The 14,725-nt window shown below is 35.6% G+C and overlaps 1 long non-coding RNA gene across 1 annotated transcript in view; it reads left to right on the top strand.

Moving 5' to 3' along the window:
- The window catches only part of LOC145667479 (uncharacterized), a 607,699-nt gene that overhangs the window by 191,217 nt on the left and 401,757 nt on the right, over positions 1–14,725 (top strand). The window contains exon 2 of the long non-coding RNA XR_014127892.1: positions 2,445–2,485. This is a non-coding gene — a long non-coding RNA (uncharacterized LOC145667479). The remainder of the gene's footprint in view (positions 1–2,444; positions 2,486–14,725) is intronic.

The raw sequence follows: 14,725 nt of genomic DNA, 5'->3' as shown, positions 1-14,725 counted from the left end.
GCTCTGGTCAGAACTGTGTTTTATTTGTTAAGCTACTTATCCAGAGCTATGGAGTTTGTTCAAAGTAAAATCTACATATAGCAACAGTGCTTAGTTTGTGTAGGTCCCTATGATGTAAGTAAAGGACCCCCTTCTGCTACTCTGCTTCCTAAAATAACAATAGTGTCTTCATTTCTGTATATAGGGTCCTACGTTCATCTGGACACATAAAGAGCTCCATTATCTTCAGTAGCTTAGGGCCCAACCAAACCTAAATCCAGCTCTGATAGATTCCCACACTTAACCTCCATTTTCTACTTTATTAAATATTATATTCTTTCTGTAAAATCATAGGGACAACGTAGCACAAATCCATCAGTAAATTTTCGATACATTGGATCTAAAATGGCTTTGTATCTTGTATTGTTTCTTTCATTCTTCTTCTTTTATAGACTTTTTAAAATTCTTTTTTCGTTCATATACTATAGGCACCGGCTTATTTAATAAAAAGGCCTATGAAGTAATACATTAAATGATTCGGGGACCAACAAACTCTCACAACAAGTGAAAATTTCACCGTTGTTGGCCAAGGTAGCTAACAGCAGGAATACGCTTCATCGTTACTCACTCAAGAACGCAGATATACCAAATGCAAGGAAAGTTAATGGCATACGACTAATGGCATACGACTATCAACTAGGTGGATGATCAAAAACAACCGAATTAAAATCACAATATTTATTAGGCTGAGGGCCTCAATATTTAATTACACAATTTAAAAAGTACTATATTACAGTGTGAAAATTGAATAAATATTTGTCTAAAATGTAAGACCAGTGTTTTTACAAACTGAGATACTTATGATAGTTGTTCCGCCGTGAAGCACGTATTTTCTTCTGTAGGAGCTAACTACTTGTTCCTGCAATGCTGAATTCCAAGTGCACGTACTTTTTCTTTCTTCTATGGAGCCTATTACCTGTTCCTTGCACCGTCGAGATTCAAATGGTCGAGTTTCTTCCGCAGAGCAGCGTTGCCAGACTCACAGCTCGGAATTATTCCAAAACCTGATCGAAATTATGCTAGATTCGGTCAAATTATGCTAGATCCTCATAATTACTAATTCAGAAGTTTTTAAAGAAAAAATCTCTAAAATTAAAAACAATAACTCAGGATGTAGACAAGTCTTTCTATTTTTTTTAATTTTTAGTTCCTACAAACCTAAATCAAACAAACAAAAAGAAATGATTGAAGTTCCAACACAAACATTAAAATTTCTGGAAACTAGAGGTTTTTTTGTACCTTCAGATTTTTTTTTTTTTTCATTTTGAAAGAAAATGACCTCGCAGTCAAAGGATTAGAAAACCCTGGGTAGAGCTAAAGAAAATAATAATAAAAAAAAATAAAAGCAAAAATGCATCTCTGGGGTGGACTGGTTCAAACATCGCGAAAGGCCTTTGAGACACCTGCATTTGTGTGCTATATGTTACACCTTAACGTCAAGAAGCTACCGTCTCCAATAAAAGTCGTTTTCTAACTCATTTTCAGAAACACTAAGTTTATTTTTACTCCCACGCCCCTTCTCTAATAAAGGCATCGGTAAAGGGATGACCTCCAGCAGTTTTAAATTTGCTTCCAATAATATGATTGCCTGTATGGTTTACCCGACTGTATGAATCAACGGGAGACGATACATTTTTGCCGACCTTTTTCTTGCCACGACCAACTTCTTTCTCATCCCCAGATTTTGCGGCTTTTTGATGAACTTGCTGAAATTATACTAGATTTGGGCAGGATGCTAGATGCTAAAGACATGCAAATTATGCTAGATCTAGCATCATTATGCTAGATCTGGCACCGCTGATGCAGAGCATAAGCAGTTCATAGGTTCGCCGACTGCACCTGTAGGGTGACGTCACCTGGAGAGTTCTGTAGGAAGGGACTACCACAATACTGCTTTCTTTGATTTGTTTAATTTTTCTTCATCTATAAATATCTTCTTAATTTATAGTTATCGTCTGTAACTTCCCGAATTCTTCGTTTAAAGACATATTTTATAATTTCTTTGATTCTTGATTTATAAACATCTTTCTTAACTTATTTCATTCTTTTCATTTATAGGTATCTTTCGTAATTTTCTTCTTTACTCATAGGCATATTTCGAAACTTCTTTTAATTTCTTTTGTTCGTGGTTAATTCGTTTAGAGTAATACTTCTTTCAGCACTGAGGCTGTTCGACGCGGAGAATTATAGTTAAATTTTGAGATCCAACCATAACATCCTCCACTGGGAATCGAAACAGTGTTCTGTGCAGATGCTCCGGGCGCGAGGGGCACCAAATTTTGTGTTTACACATAAAGTGTTATTAAACACTTCTAGAAGTTGGTAGCTTTCTTAAGTTTATGCTAAAAATAATCAAATAGCTTGTAGAAATATATGGTACTAATTTATTTTTTCTTGCTTTACAGGTACTTCAAGATTCTCATACTAACCGCAGAATATTATCGAGGTATGTATAAGCTGTTTCTCCTTCTTTCGCAGAAATCGCTATCTATCTTCTCTCAGTGTTTATATTTAAGAAGCAGTTTGGTTTTGGTAAATCAAGGAAATAGCTCAGTAAAAGTTTTGACACACATCTGGCAAAGAACACTGTCTTTTTACATACATACCAGGCATTCGTAACTGTATGGACGGTTGGATATTTGCCGCTGACTTATGTTACCAGTGATTAATGTAATGCAAGCTCCATGTTCTCCGAATAGTCGTACACATCTTTTCTACGAGAAAATGATATATATATATATATATATATATATATATATATATATATATATATATATATATATATATTTCACACAATCTGGAACAAATTCAAAAGAAGTACATAAACTCATATCTTTTGGCTCAACATTCAATATTACCGGATACAATACATGTGGCTGCTAGCTTCTTGTTTTAGAAAAAGACGTGCTACGAAAGAGAAATTCAGAAACATACCTGGGAGAATTGCCCAACTACGGAGCAAAGAATTCCCCGGGAGGAATATGAGCTAGGATTTACTCAGTATGTTGAACCATGCATATTTACAAGAATATAATCTTCTCCTTTGAACGTTTCACATTTCATTGTCTTCATTGGAAAATGTCTGACGTCCAGGCGCTTACGCAGGGGGTGGGTCCTGGGGTCCGGACCCCCCGAAATCCCGACTTTTTTGTAAATGTTGTCTACTTTTAGGGGCAACTTTAGAAATTTTCATATAATTTAGCCTCAAATTGTATTTGGACTCCTCCCGAAACACTTTAGACCCCTCCCGAAATAAATTCCTGAGTACGTCCCTGCTAACGTCTTCATTGGATTTAATACAATAGATTTAATAGGAATGTTTGGATGACTTAGGTGTAGGTTCGCATCTAGAACTTTGTCTTAGGACGGTTCCAAAGTTCGGGGAATAGATACTACCAGACACTACGTCTATGTAGTTGTACCGGTGTTATTATACACCCGAAGAAACAAAGAATAATTAAGTACTGTCACCTAGAGTCCGTCAGAAAAAAATGTGTACACTGTTTAAGAAATAAACATATATATCATATTTCCTAATTACATTTAATTATTCTTCGAACATGTATTAGAAACCTTCAGGTAAGTATATGTTCACATTAGATGTTCAAAATCTTGGCCGTTGGCGGCCAAACACCTAACAGAATGACGAGCGGACTTGTTGCTGTAGCATTCTTCCCGATCTTGATTTGTGAATTTTTTTTTTTAAACTGCAATTTCATTCCCAGTCGAAACTGGGCGGGCCACAGAAGGTAACGCCTTCTCCAGGGCCAGGAGAAAAACAGAATTGTTAGAAGCGCCTGATTATAGATGGGATACAGGAAGCTATTGATTGTGGTAATGCACGGTCATCGTTATATCGTTAGATGTAGATGAAGTGCAGAGTAGGAGAGATTATGGACGATAGATATGCAGATGGCTTTGATAGATGCGACGACGTGGGTTATAAGTTGCCGTGGCCTGGTCAAGTTCATGCAGTGCAAGTAGATGGTCGACTGGTGGATAGGCATGCCGTGGTCGTGCAGGAGTCTGATCGAGCAGAGCACCGAGAATTGGATGTGCCTCAGCTATACGGCTCTGTATATAGCGAGTGCGAAGACGATAAAGATGTTGTAAAAGCGTGGGTATGGTGGTGTGCCGATAGACCTCCCGAGTAGGAGTATTTGCCGGTAAGAAATAAGCGGTGCGCAGAGCATGACGTTCCAGGACTTGCAATTTGCTGTAGAAGTGCTGATTTGTGAATATCACAAATCGCTCCATATGCCTCAAACTTGTCAAGAATGCGTTTGATTGCTAAGCGTGTCGGTGCTTCAGTACCAAACTCCCCTCTCTAGTGATGCTGTACTTCGATAGCATTCCCTAACCTGATAAAACACTTCAAAACGTACTCAGGGTGCTCGCACGTCAAGCGTGCTCCTGCCGTTTTCTTATCTCACTAACCGTGAAGACAGTACCGACATCTGTTGAGCAATAAACCATACTAGAATATAATTTTAACGGGAAACGGTTGATAATGCTGACATCTATTGGGCGAATAAACATACTACAATATACTTAAATTTCAGAACAATTGTCAATGATACGAATGACAATGAATGTTTACATGTTTCTAGTGGAGTTTGCATTTTCAGAAAGAAAAGATAGAATTACATTGTTTTTACAAGGGAACAAGAATTTTTAGACTACAACGTTAATTTCTCTGTTAAACAAATATCATTTTATTAAGAAAGTTTACAAATATATGTTGACTTACCAACTTTGCTGCGTCCGGACCCTAATGGACACACCACATGGGTGCGCCCCTGGTCAGGTAGATTCCAGATAAGAAGAAAACGTTTCATATGATAATGCAGAACACACACACACACACACACACACACACACATATATATATATATATATATATATATATATATATATATATATATATATATATATATACAGGGGTGCCCACAAGGGGGGGCTATGACGCAAACTGCGTCATTGAAATATTTGGGGGGGTTAAAAATCTATATAAATATGTTTGAGAGGGTGTAAAAATTAATCGGAAAAGTTTTTTTTTCATGGAAGAACACCTACGGATAGACAACTGAGGGGGGTGCGTCATGAACATGAGGGAGGGTGGGCACCACTGATATATATATATATATATATATATATATATATATATATATAATATGTATATATACAGTGGAGGATCCAGGATATGATCAAGGGAGGGGCTAAACTAGTGATGTATCGCTCGCGAGTGAGCCGACTCTTCTGACTAATTCTTTTGGATGAGTGAATGAGTCGTTATTCACTAGAAATGAGCAACGATTCTTCGAGAGTCGTTGTTTTTCGGGAGTCGTTGTTCTTTGGGAGTCGTGGTTCTTCGATAATAATGGTTCTTCGGGAGTCGTGGTTCGTCATTTTTCTTCGGGACTCGTGGTTCTTTATGAGTCATGATTTTTTTTTTTTTTTGAACTATTGTTCTCTGGAAGCCACGATTCTTTAGGAGTGACAATGGAGAACTTGAATCTTGTACGTCGCTCACTCGCGAACCACCCTCTTGCTTTTTAATCTTGGTTGGTTCAGTCAATTGCTGTTTTGGAGGAGTAGTTTCGCTGGTTCTCACTTAGGCGAGCGCATCTTCAGTCGAGTTCGGCAAATGTGCGTTGCCTTAGTGTATTTGCACCTCTGGCATGAATAAATTAAAAAGAGTACCAACAATGTAAATGTTTAGCACTTTGATGTGGCAGTTGGACTCACATTGATATCCTAAGTATATATAAAACTACATGAGCTGACATAAATTATTGAGCATTTCCTGTAGGGCTACAATGATTAAATTTGGCATGATTGTAGCTTTCCGGAATTAACCCACAGGAAAATTGTCAAAAGTGAATATTTTTAATTTTTAGGGGTCTAAAGAGGGATGAAAAATTTCCCTATGTTATTTAATGGACCTTTTTTTGGACTTATAATCTCATGTTTTAGGTACTTAGAATTGGAATAGAAACTTGAAATTCGTTATGCTTACACATTTTCGTAACCACTATCTAAGTAAATCAGTACAAGTAAAAATTCCGACCTTACAGTGGTTTTATAGGAAACTGAAAAATCTTTCACATGTTATTTATATGAACACCTTTTACACCCTCAAATTATTGAGCACTTCCTGTAGGGCTACAATGATTAAATTTGACATGATTATAGCTTTTCGGAACAAACCCCACAGGAAAATTGCCAAAAGTGAATATTTTTAATTTTTAGGGGGTCTAAAGAGGGGATGAAGAATTTCCCCATGTTATTTAAATGAGACTTTCTCTGGACCTATAATCTCATATTTTAGGTACTTAGAATTGGAATAAAAACTTGAAATTCGGTATGCTTGTACGTTTTCGTTAGCTTTACCTAAGTGAATCATTGGAAATGAAAATTTCTAACCGTAAAGTGGTTTTATGGGGAACTGGAAAATCTTTGCAATTTTATTTATATGGGACATCTTCTATACCCCAAAATGTTTAGGCACTTCCGGCAAGATTAGAATGATGAAATTTGGCATGATTGTAGCCTTCCAGGACTAACCGACAGAAAAATTGCCAAAAGTAAAAAATTCCAACTTTAGAGTGGTTTTGTAGGGAACTGAAAAATATTTCCAATGTTATTTATATGGGACACCTTTTACACCCTCAAATTATTGAGCACTTCCTGCAGGGCTACAATGATTAAATTTGACATGATTATAGCTTTTCGAGACAAATCCACAGAAAAATTGCCAAAAGTGGATATTTTTAATTTTTAGGGGGTCTAAAGAGGGGATATAGAATTTCCCCATGTTATTTAAATGAGACTTTTTCTGGACCTATAATCTCATGTTTTAGGTACTTAGAATTGGAATAAAAACTTCAAATTCGAAATGCTTGTACGTTTTCGTTAGCTTTACCTAAGTGAATCATCAGAAATGAAAATTTGCAACCGTAGATTGGTTTTATGGGGAACTGAAAAATTTTTCCAATGTTATTTATATGGGACGTCTTCTATACCCCAAAATGTTTAGGCACTCCCTGCAATATTAGAATAATGAAATTTGGCATGATTGTAGCCTTCCAGGACTAACCGACAGAAAAATTGCCAAAAGTAAAAAATTCCAACTTTAGAGTGGTTTTGTAGGGAACTGAAAAATATTTCCAATGTTATTTATATGGGACACCTTTTACACCCTCAAATTATTGAGCACTTCCTGCAGGGCTACAATGATTAAATTTGACATGATTATAGCTTTTCAGGATAAACCCACAGGAAAATTGCCAAAAGTGAATATTTTTAATTTTTAGGGGGTCTAAAGAGGGAATGAAGAATTTCCCCATGTTATTTAAATGAGACTTTTTCTGGACCTATAATCTCATGTTTTAGGTACTTAGAATTGGAATAGAAACTTGAAATTCGGTATGATTGTACGTTTTCGTTAGCTTTACCTAAGTGAATCATCGGAAATGAAAATTTCTAACCGTAAAGTGGTTTTACGGGGAACTGAAAAATCTTTCTAATGTTATTTATATGGGACGTCTTCTATACCCCAAAATGTTTAGGCACTTCCGGCAAGATTAGAATGATGAAATTTGGCATGATTGTAGCCTTCCAGGACTAACCGACAGAAAAATTGCCAAAAGTAAAAAATTCCAACTTTAGAGTGGTTTTATAGGGAACTGAAAAATATTTCCAATGTTATTTATATGGGACACCTTTTACACCCTCAAATTATTGACCACTTCCTATAGGGCTAAAATGATTAAATTTGACATGATTGTGGCTTTTCGGGACAAACCCACAGAAAAATGCCAGAAGTGAATATTTTTAATATTTAGGGGTTCTAAAGAGGGAATGAAGAATTTCCCCATGTTATTTAAATGGACCTTTTTTGACGTATAATCTCATGTTTTAGGTACTTTGTATTGGAATAAAAGCTTGAAATTCGGTATGCTTGTACGTTTTCGTTAGCTTTACCTAAGTGAATCATTGGAAATGAAAATTTCTAACCGTAAAGTGGTTTTATGGGGAACTGGAAAATCTTTGCAATTTTATTTATATGGGACATCTATACCCCAAAATGTTTAGGCACTTCCGGCAAGATTAGAATGATGAAATTTGGCATGATTGTAGCCTTCCAGGACTAACCGACAGAAAAATTGCCAAAAGTAAAAAATTCCAACTTTAGAGTGGTTTTGTAGGGAACTGAAAAATATTTCCAATGTTATTTATATGGGACACCTTTTACACCCTCAAATTATTGACCACTTCCTATAGGGCTAAAATGATTAAATTTGACATGATTGTGGCTTTTCGGGACAAACCCACAGAAAAATGCCAGAAGTGAATATTTTTAATATTTAGGGGTTCTAAAGAGGGAATGAAGAATTTCCCCATGTTATTTAAATGGACCTTTTTTGACGTATAATCTCATGTTTTAGGTACTTTGTATTGGAATAAAAGCTTGAAATTCGGTATGCTTGTACGTTTTCGTTAGCTTTACCTAAGTGAATCATTGGAAATGAAAATTTCTAACCGTAAAGTGGTTTTATGGGGAACTGGAAAATCTTTGCAATTTTATTTATATGGGACATCTTCTATACCCCAAAATGTTTAGGCACTTCCGGCAAGATTAGAATGATGAAATTTGGCATGATTGTAGCCTTCCAGGACTAACCGACAGAAAAATTGCCAAAAGTAAAAAATTCCAACTTTAGAGTGGTTTTGTAGGGAACTGAAAAATATTTCCAATGTTATTTATATGGGACACCTTTTACACCCTCAAATTATTGACCACTTCCTATAGGGCTAAAATGATTAAATTTGACATGATTGTGGCTTTTCGGGACAAACCCACAGAAAAATGCCAGAAGTGAATATTTTTAATATTTAGGGGTTCTAAAGAGGGAATGAAGAATTTCCCCATGTTATTTAAATGGACCTTTTTTGACGTATAATCTCATGTTTTAGGTACTTTGTATTGGAATAAAAGCTTGAAATTCGGTATGCTTGTACGTTTTCGTTAGCTTTACCTGAGTGAATAATCAGAAATGAAAATTTGCAACCGTAGATTGGTTTTATGGAGAACTGAAAAAATCTTTCGCATGTTATTTATGTGGGACGTCTTCTACACCCTAAAATGTTTAGGCACTTCCGGTATGATTAGAATGATGAAAGTTGGCATGATTGTAGCCTTTGAGAACTAACCGTGAAAAAATTGCCAAAAGTGAATATTTTTAATTTTTCAGGGGTCGAAAGGGGATGAAGAAATTCCTATGCTATTTAAATGGGCGTTTTCTTGGGATACAAAATCTTATCTGTCAGATAGTTGAGATAGGAAAAAAAAAAAAAAAGAAAGTCGGTAGAATTCCGCTCCGCTGCAGCTGCCTTTGTCCCCACTTTGAACTCGTATTGCATACACGCCCTTATGACGCTCTGTGGAGGTCTCATTCACTCTGTTCTTACGCAAGTTCACAATGTAACTGAACTACCATAACCAGGTAGTATGCTGCACATACGCAGAACAACAGCTGACCTTCGTCTTATTCTCATTCGCATTCAACTCACGGTGGGAGGTCCAATTGAACACAGACCTCCACAAAAGCGACAGAACTTTCTTGCTTACCTTTATAAATTAACAGAAATAAAAAAATTCCAACTTTGGTGGGGTTTATTTATAGGAACTACTTTTATATCTCAAAATTATTGGGCAATTTCTTTAGGATTACAATGATTAAATTTGGCATGTCAAAGGAAAATTGCTAAAAGTGAATATTTTTAGTTTTTAGGGGATTTTTGAAACGGGTATTACGGAACCTGTTTGTTACAGTTGCTTTATATGTTGTATTCTTGTTGATCTCTTGTTAAAATGCACGGTTATTGTTACCTTAAGTTATAATTATAGCGGTTGCTGTTAATTGTTTAATTTCATTTAATGTTATTTGTTTTAAACAGTTGTGCACTACATATCAAATCAGTACCTCCGATAATTGTAATCGTTCCGAGGACAAGAACCTGCGCTCACTACACAGCGCATCATTCGCATATGAGCATGAATCTCCTTGACATTCCTGGAAACATCTGTATATGTTCATTACAGACAAAAGTTATAAACGCCGTGATAAAAATTGGCAAATGATACTATAAAAAGATTTTTTCGATTATTTTTTCAATATCTCGGACCGTTTGCAAGATTTGAACCTACTTCCGTTTGAAGTTTCTAATTCATGTATGATAAGTGTATTCTTTCTTCTTGCATTCAGTATGTAATAAGCAAACAGATTACATACACAATTAATTACAATGTCAGTTATAGATGGTGTTCAATGGGCAAAACACTGCAAAGATAAAAGTTCGTCTTAGACTGCAGAAATTGTTATCGTTCCTTTTCAATTATTTGGGCATAAAACAAACGTCTGAGACATATACAACCCCTTCTTGTATACCTAGGTACATATAAGCTTCTTTATGGAGAATGTTTGGTGCCTGTCCAAATACAAATCATATTGAACTTCATTTTCACACTATGATACGAACCTTCCCAGACACAAATACCACTTACGTTCCACTTTTTTTTTTAGTATACGAAAGACATGACGAAGCAAAAGCTTTCATTCAAAGGAGTATGCGTGTAGCAGGATACTACAAGGGTGGTGTGGAAATACTACAAAGTTACAAGAAAAAGAATCGACCTTTGTCTTACAAATATGCAAGAGGCCTAACAAAAATCCCAGATTTCTTTTTTGAAAATTATAAATAAGAAAAAAAAACTCTGAAAAAGAGAATCCAACATCATCATTCATTATATAATAAGTCGATAAATTGTGGTTGACAAAACAAAGGTTGCTATAAAAAAAATAAACTATGAGTTATTAAGCAGAGTATTAAGGAGCAAAGGATGATAAATATGAGATCTGAGGATGTTGGGCCGATTTAAGGAAACATTAAGAATAAATGCACGAACATATGACATGCGAGGCAGTAGGCCGAGCAAATACGGGGGTCTGGGGGCGAAGCCCCCAGCTGGCCAAAGGCTAGTTTTACATATAAAGCGTAAACTTTTAACTATCAATTAAATCGAATCTGCAGAATGGGGGTGTAGGTCAAGTACGTAAAGGCCCGTAAGAGCCTGTTCTTTCTTGTTCCCTGGATCCACTCTTGTAATCGCACATAGACAATTGAATATTCAGTTGGGAAATTAATGAAGACGAGAGCGCACAGCACACCAGCAGTAGAGATAAGAACTGATTAGTCACTCTGCGTTTGTTCGTGCATCAATATCGTGCAACTGTTAGTTTTAAACAAAAGTATGTGTTATACAATTCTTAAGGGAAATATTGTTAAAATGAGCATATGTAATTAAAATAAATTCGTAATAATTACAGTAAATTTTAAATATATTTTATAATAGGAGAGAATTGATCCTGACTGCCTTAGTTCATTATTTTCGTTGAAAAGGTAATTTCAGCTTAAATAACGAAGGTCTACTTAAGGGTATTTTTAGATACTTTTATAACATAGGTCTATATGGAAATTTTTAAGATTGTGATGTACAAAATTCAAAATGTATTTCCCGTAAGTTGTACCTACAACATAACTGAATTTTATGGAAGCACACAGGGTTGGGATAGGTGGGACCGATGCCCTGTTAAGGTTTGCTGTACTTAAAACAGTTCTTAAACCGCAATATTATGTTATTGACACAATACATCTATTATATAAAAATGACAAGAATCTTGTAATCACACCAAGGAAAAACAGTTGAACCGTTTAAATTTTTTTTTTTGATAGTTATTAACACCTACTTGGAATTCATTTTTTTATCATGTTACTTTGATTTGGTTCAGGTCCGCATCCACGGGGGGCGCGGGGTCCGGGCCACCTCTAAATTTTTACTGTCTCCCCAAAAATTTTCACGGTAGGCTTGCAAATGACCTATAACATGATGAACTATAATATGGTTGGATCGCCTTCCCTAACATCCACCGGGCCCTCCTATATTTTTGGACTGGCTAAGGGCCTGATTTGATTTGGTTTTGAGTTTAGCGTCCTTTTCAGTAGCGAGGCACTGTAGCTCACTGGTAAAGCGCTTACCCCTGGTTCGCTCTCCGGCCAAGTAAGTTCGTGTTAGACATCATGTCCGTGGGTTTTCTCAAGTACTCCGTTTCCCCCCACTTTCTATTCCTACAATGCTTCCATCATCATTCAGTTGCTTTAATCATCGTCTTCCTTAGCCTACAGGGCTTAATCGTTTGCCATTAAACTAAAAAAATTCATTTTATTTCAGCAGCGAGGCTATATGAGACATGAGACTACTGATTTACGTGGAACCCGAACCACATGAGCTCCCACCGGGAATCGAATGCCGGGTCTCCCACGCCAAAGGCGCGTACGCTAACCGCTTAGCCACGGGGAACTCGTTACTTTGATTAAAATGTGTATTCTAAGGGGGGAGTGGTGGCCAACATTTTTAGAAAAAAATTTAGTTTCTCACGATATTGTAATAAAATTATATTTGCTATAGCATTATTGTATTGCTATAGCATTGAGTCTAAAGTTGTAATATTTTGCATTGCGTATTTTGATTCGTTTAGGCTGTAATTTGCATATAGCTTTTTTGCATTTAGTCTGATAATATATTTAGGTCTATTAATAGTAATTTTATTTAGTCTAATTTATATGTGTATTTTGTTGCATTTTTGTGTGTTACATCTGTTAATTAGTTTGCATTAGTCTAAAAGTGTAACTTCCTGTGATTTTTTTGAAGTAAAATTTGTTAATAGCAGTATGCTTGTAATCCAAAATTGGAATTATACCTTTTAAATTCATTTTATGTAGTGCATTTAGTCTGATAATACAATTTTAATTTTCAACTTCCACCTCACCCTGTTGTAAAAATATAAGTTAGTCACTGAGTCGTTCAAATGAATCGATTCTTTTTAATGAGAGAACTATTAAGCGGCGATCTCAGAAGTGAATCGGATTGCCCGTGACTAGCCTAAAGTCGTATTTGAAGTATATGATTTTGGATTTGACGGTTATCGACCAGAAAGGGTCATTTTATATGAATTAGATTTATCCGTAACATGTTTTGGAAGATGAAATAATTTCAATAGAAATGCAGTTTACCTTTAAAAATTATTATTATTATATTTACTCTAAATTCTGTTTTTCTTCTAAAGATTGTTCAAATAGAATTTATCTAACTAATAAACCGAAAGCGAGTTTGGGTTATTTCTTGCTAGTTGACTCGACCTGCCCTCTATCGGCCGTGAACTTCCAAATTTCACACAGCGCCATTTGCATACAAATAGATATTTAAATGTACGAGTATAATCTTATGATAGGTAATGCATCTGAAACATAGTATTATAGTTCCGTTGCTACATCATTTTCTTGTTACAGGATGTGTGTGTATAGGAGGAAGGAATCTTGGTTGTACGTAGAAACATGAAAAATAGTGTAATAAGTTATCGGTCGATGAGCACGCTCGAAAAACAATCTTCGTTTGAGATATAAATTTTCGCCCACAACTTTTTTTTCTTTCCTTGGCTCAAGCACGTTGTTGTATTTCTACTCCACTGACCTCTGTTAGATAACTCTGAACTTTTTTTCTTTCATTTTATCTCGTGATCGCTAAGTAATGGCGTGTTACCAAAGGTTAAGCTATTTTCAGGTGGTATATTTAATAGATATATGACCTCTTGAGGTTCTGCACAAGCTATAGATCCAAAGTTTTTTTTTTCTTTCCCTTTTTCGTAGACCTATAGTGAACCAAACTTAACTTTAATTTATGACCAGGGTTTTCTTCATTTCAAATTTTAAAGACATGGTTTTAAAACAAAAATAAATTATCAAACTAATGATTGCGATGTCCGACATTTTAAATATATAATATTCTTACGTAGACAGTTATATGTACGCTCCGGAAACAAATAGTAGAAGTCAGTGGCGTATCTAGAAGGTAAAAACATGGGGGGCGGTAGCCAGAACGCAAAATGATAGGTATATCATAACTTTACTATAAACTTTCAAACATATATAAATAATAGCTTAAATTATTTTTGTCACTGAAAGACTGGGGGGACTAAGCCCCCCGGCTTCGGGGTAGGTCCGCCACTGATAGAACTTCGGAGAATATTCAAATGGATTTTTTTTTTTTTTTTAAAAAAAAGCTCTAATTTATTATTAGTTAATTTTGACTTCAGTGTTGCCAAATATACGGCCTAACCATTTACCTACATTTTCATATAGGAATAAGTAGATCTAATTCAATATTTCACTGAACATTTTACAATATTGAATAGGACCATGTAACAATAATACAAGAAATCTATTGTATAACCTTTAATTACGTGAATTAATAGTGTAACATCAACGCTGAATGCAAAGAGTATTTATCCTATTTGTTTATTTAACAGAGTTCATAATGCTCCCTGACGGTGTAGCGCAGTGATGCCAGCTTTAATTTCTTTGAGGGGAGGAAGGTCAAATAAAGAGGAGCTATATTGTGTATACTGAAGAGGATAGCTATATACCTACTATAATTACTACACCTACATTAAAATGCAACATTTCTGGGAGGTAGTCTATTGCCTCTGGCATCGTCACGGTCTGTAGCGATCACAATGAGTCGTGAAGCTTGACCTAGATTTACCAAAACCACTACGCAATAGAA

The sequence above is a fragment of the Thermobia domestica genome, chromosome 13 (genome assembly GCF_964235325.1).
Source record: "Thermobia domestica chromosome 13, izTheDome1.hap1.1, whole genome shotgun sequence".
NCBI classification, from domain to species: domain Eukaryota; kingdom Metazoa; phylum Arthropoda; class Insecta; order Zygentoma; family Lepismatidae; genus Thermobia; species Thermobia domestica.
The sequence above is the reverse complement of the archived record's forward strand: the minus strand, read 5'-3'. Positions and strand labels throughout refer to the sequence as shown.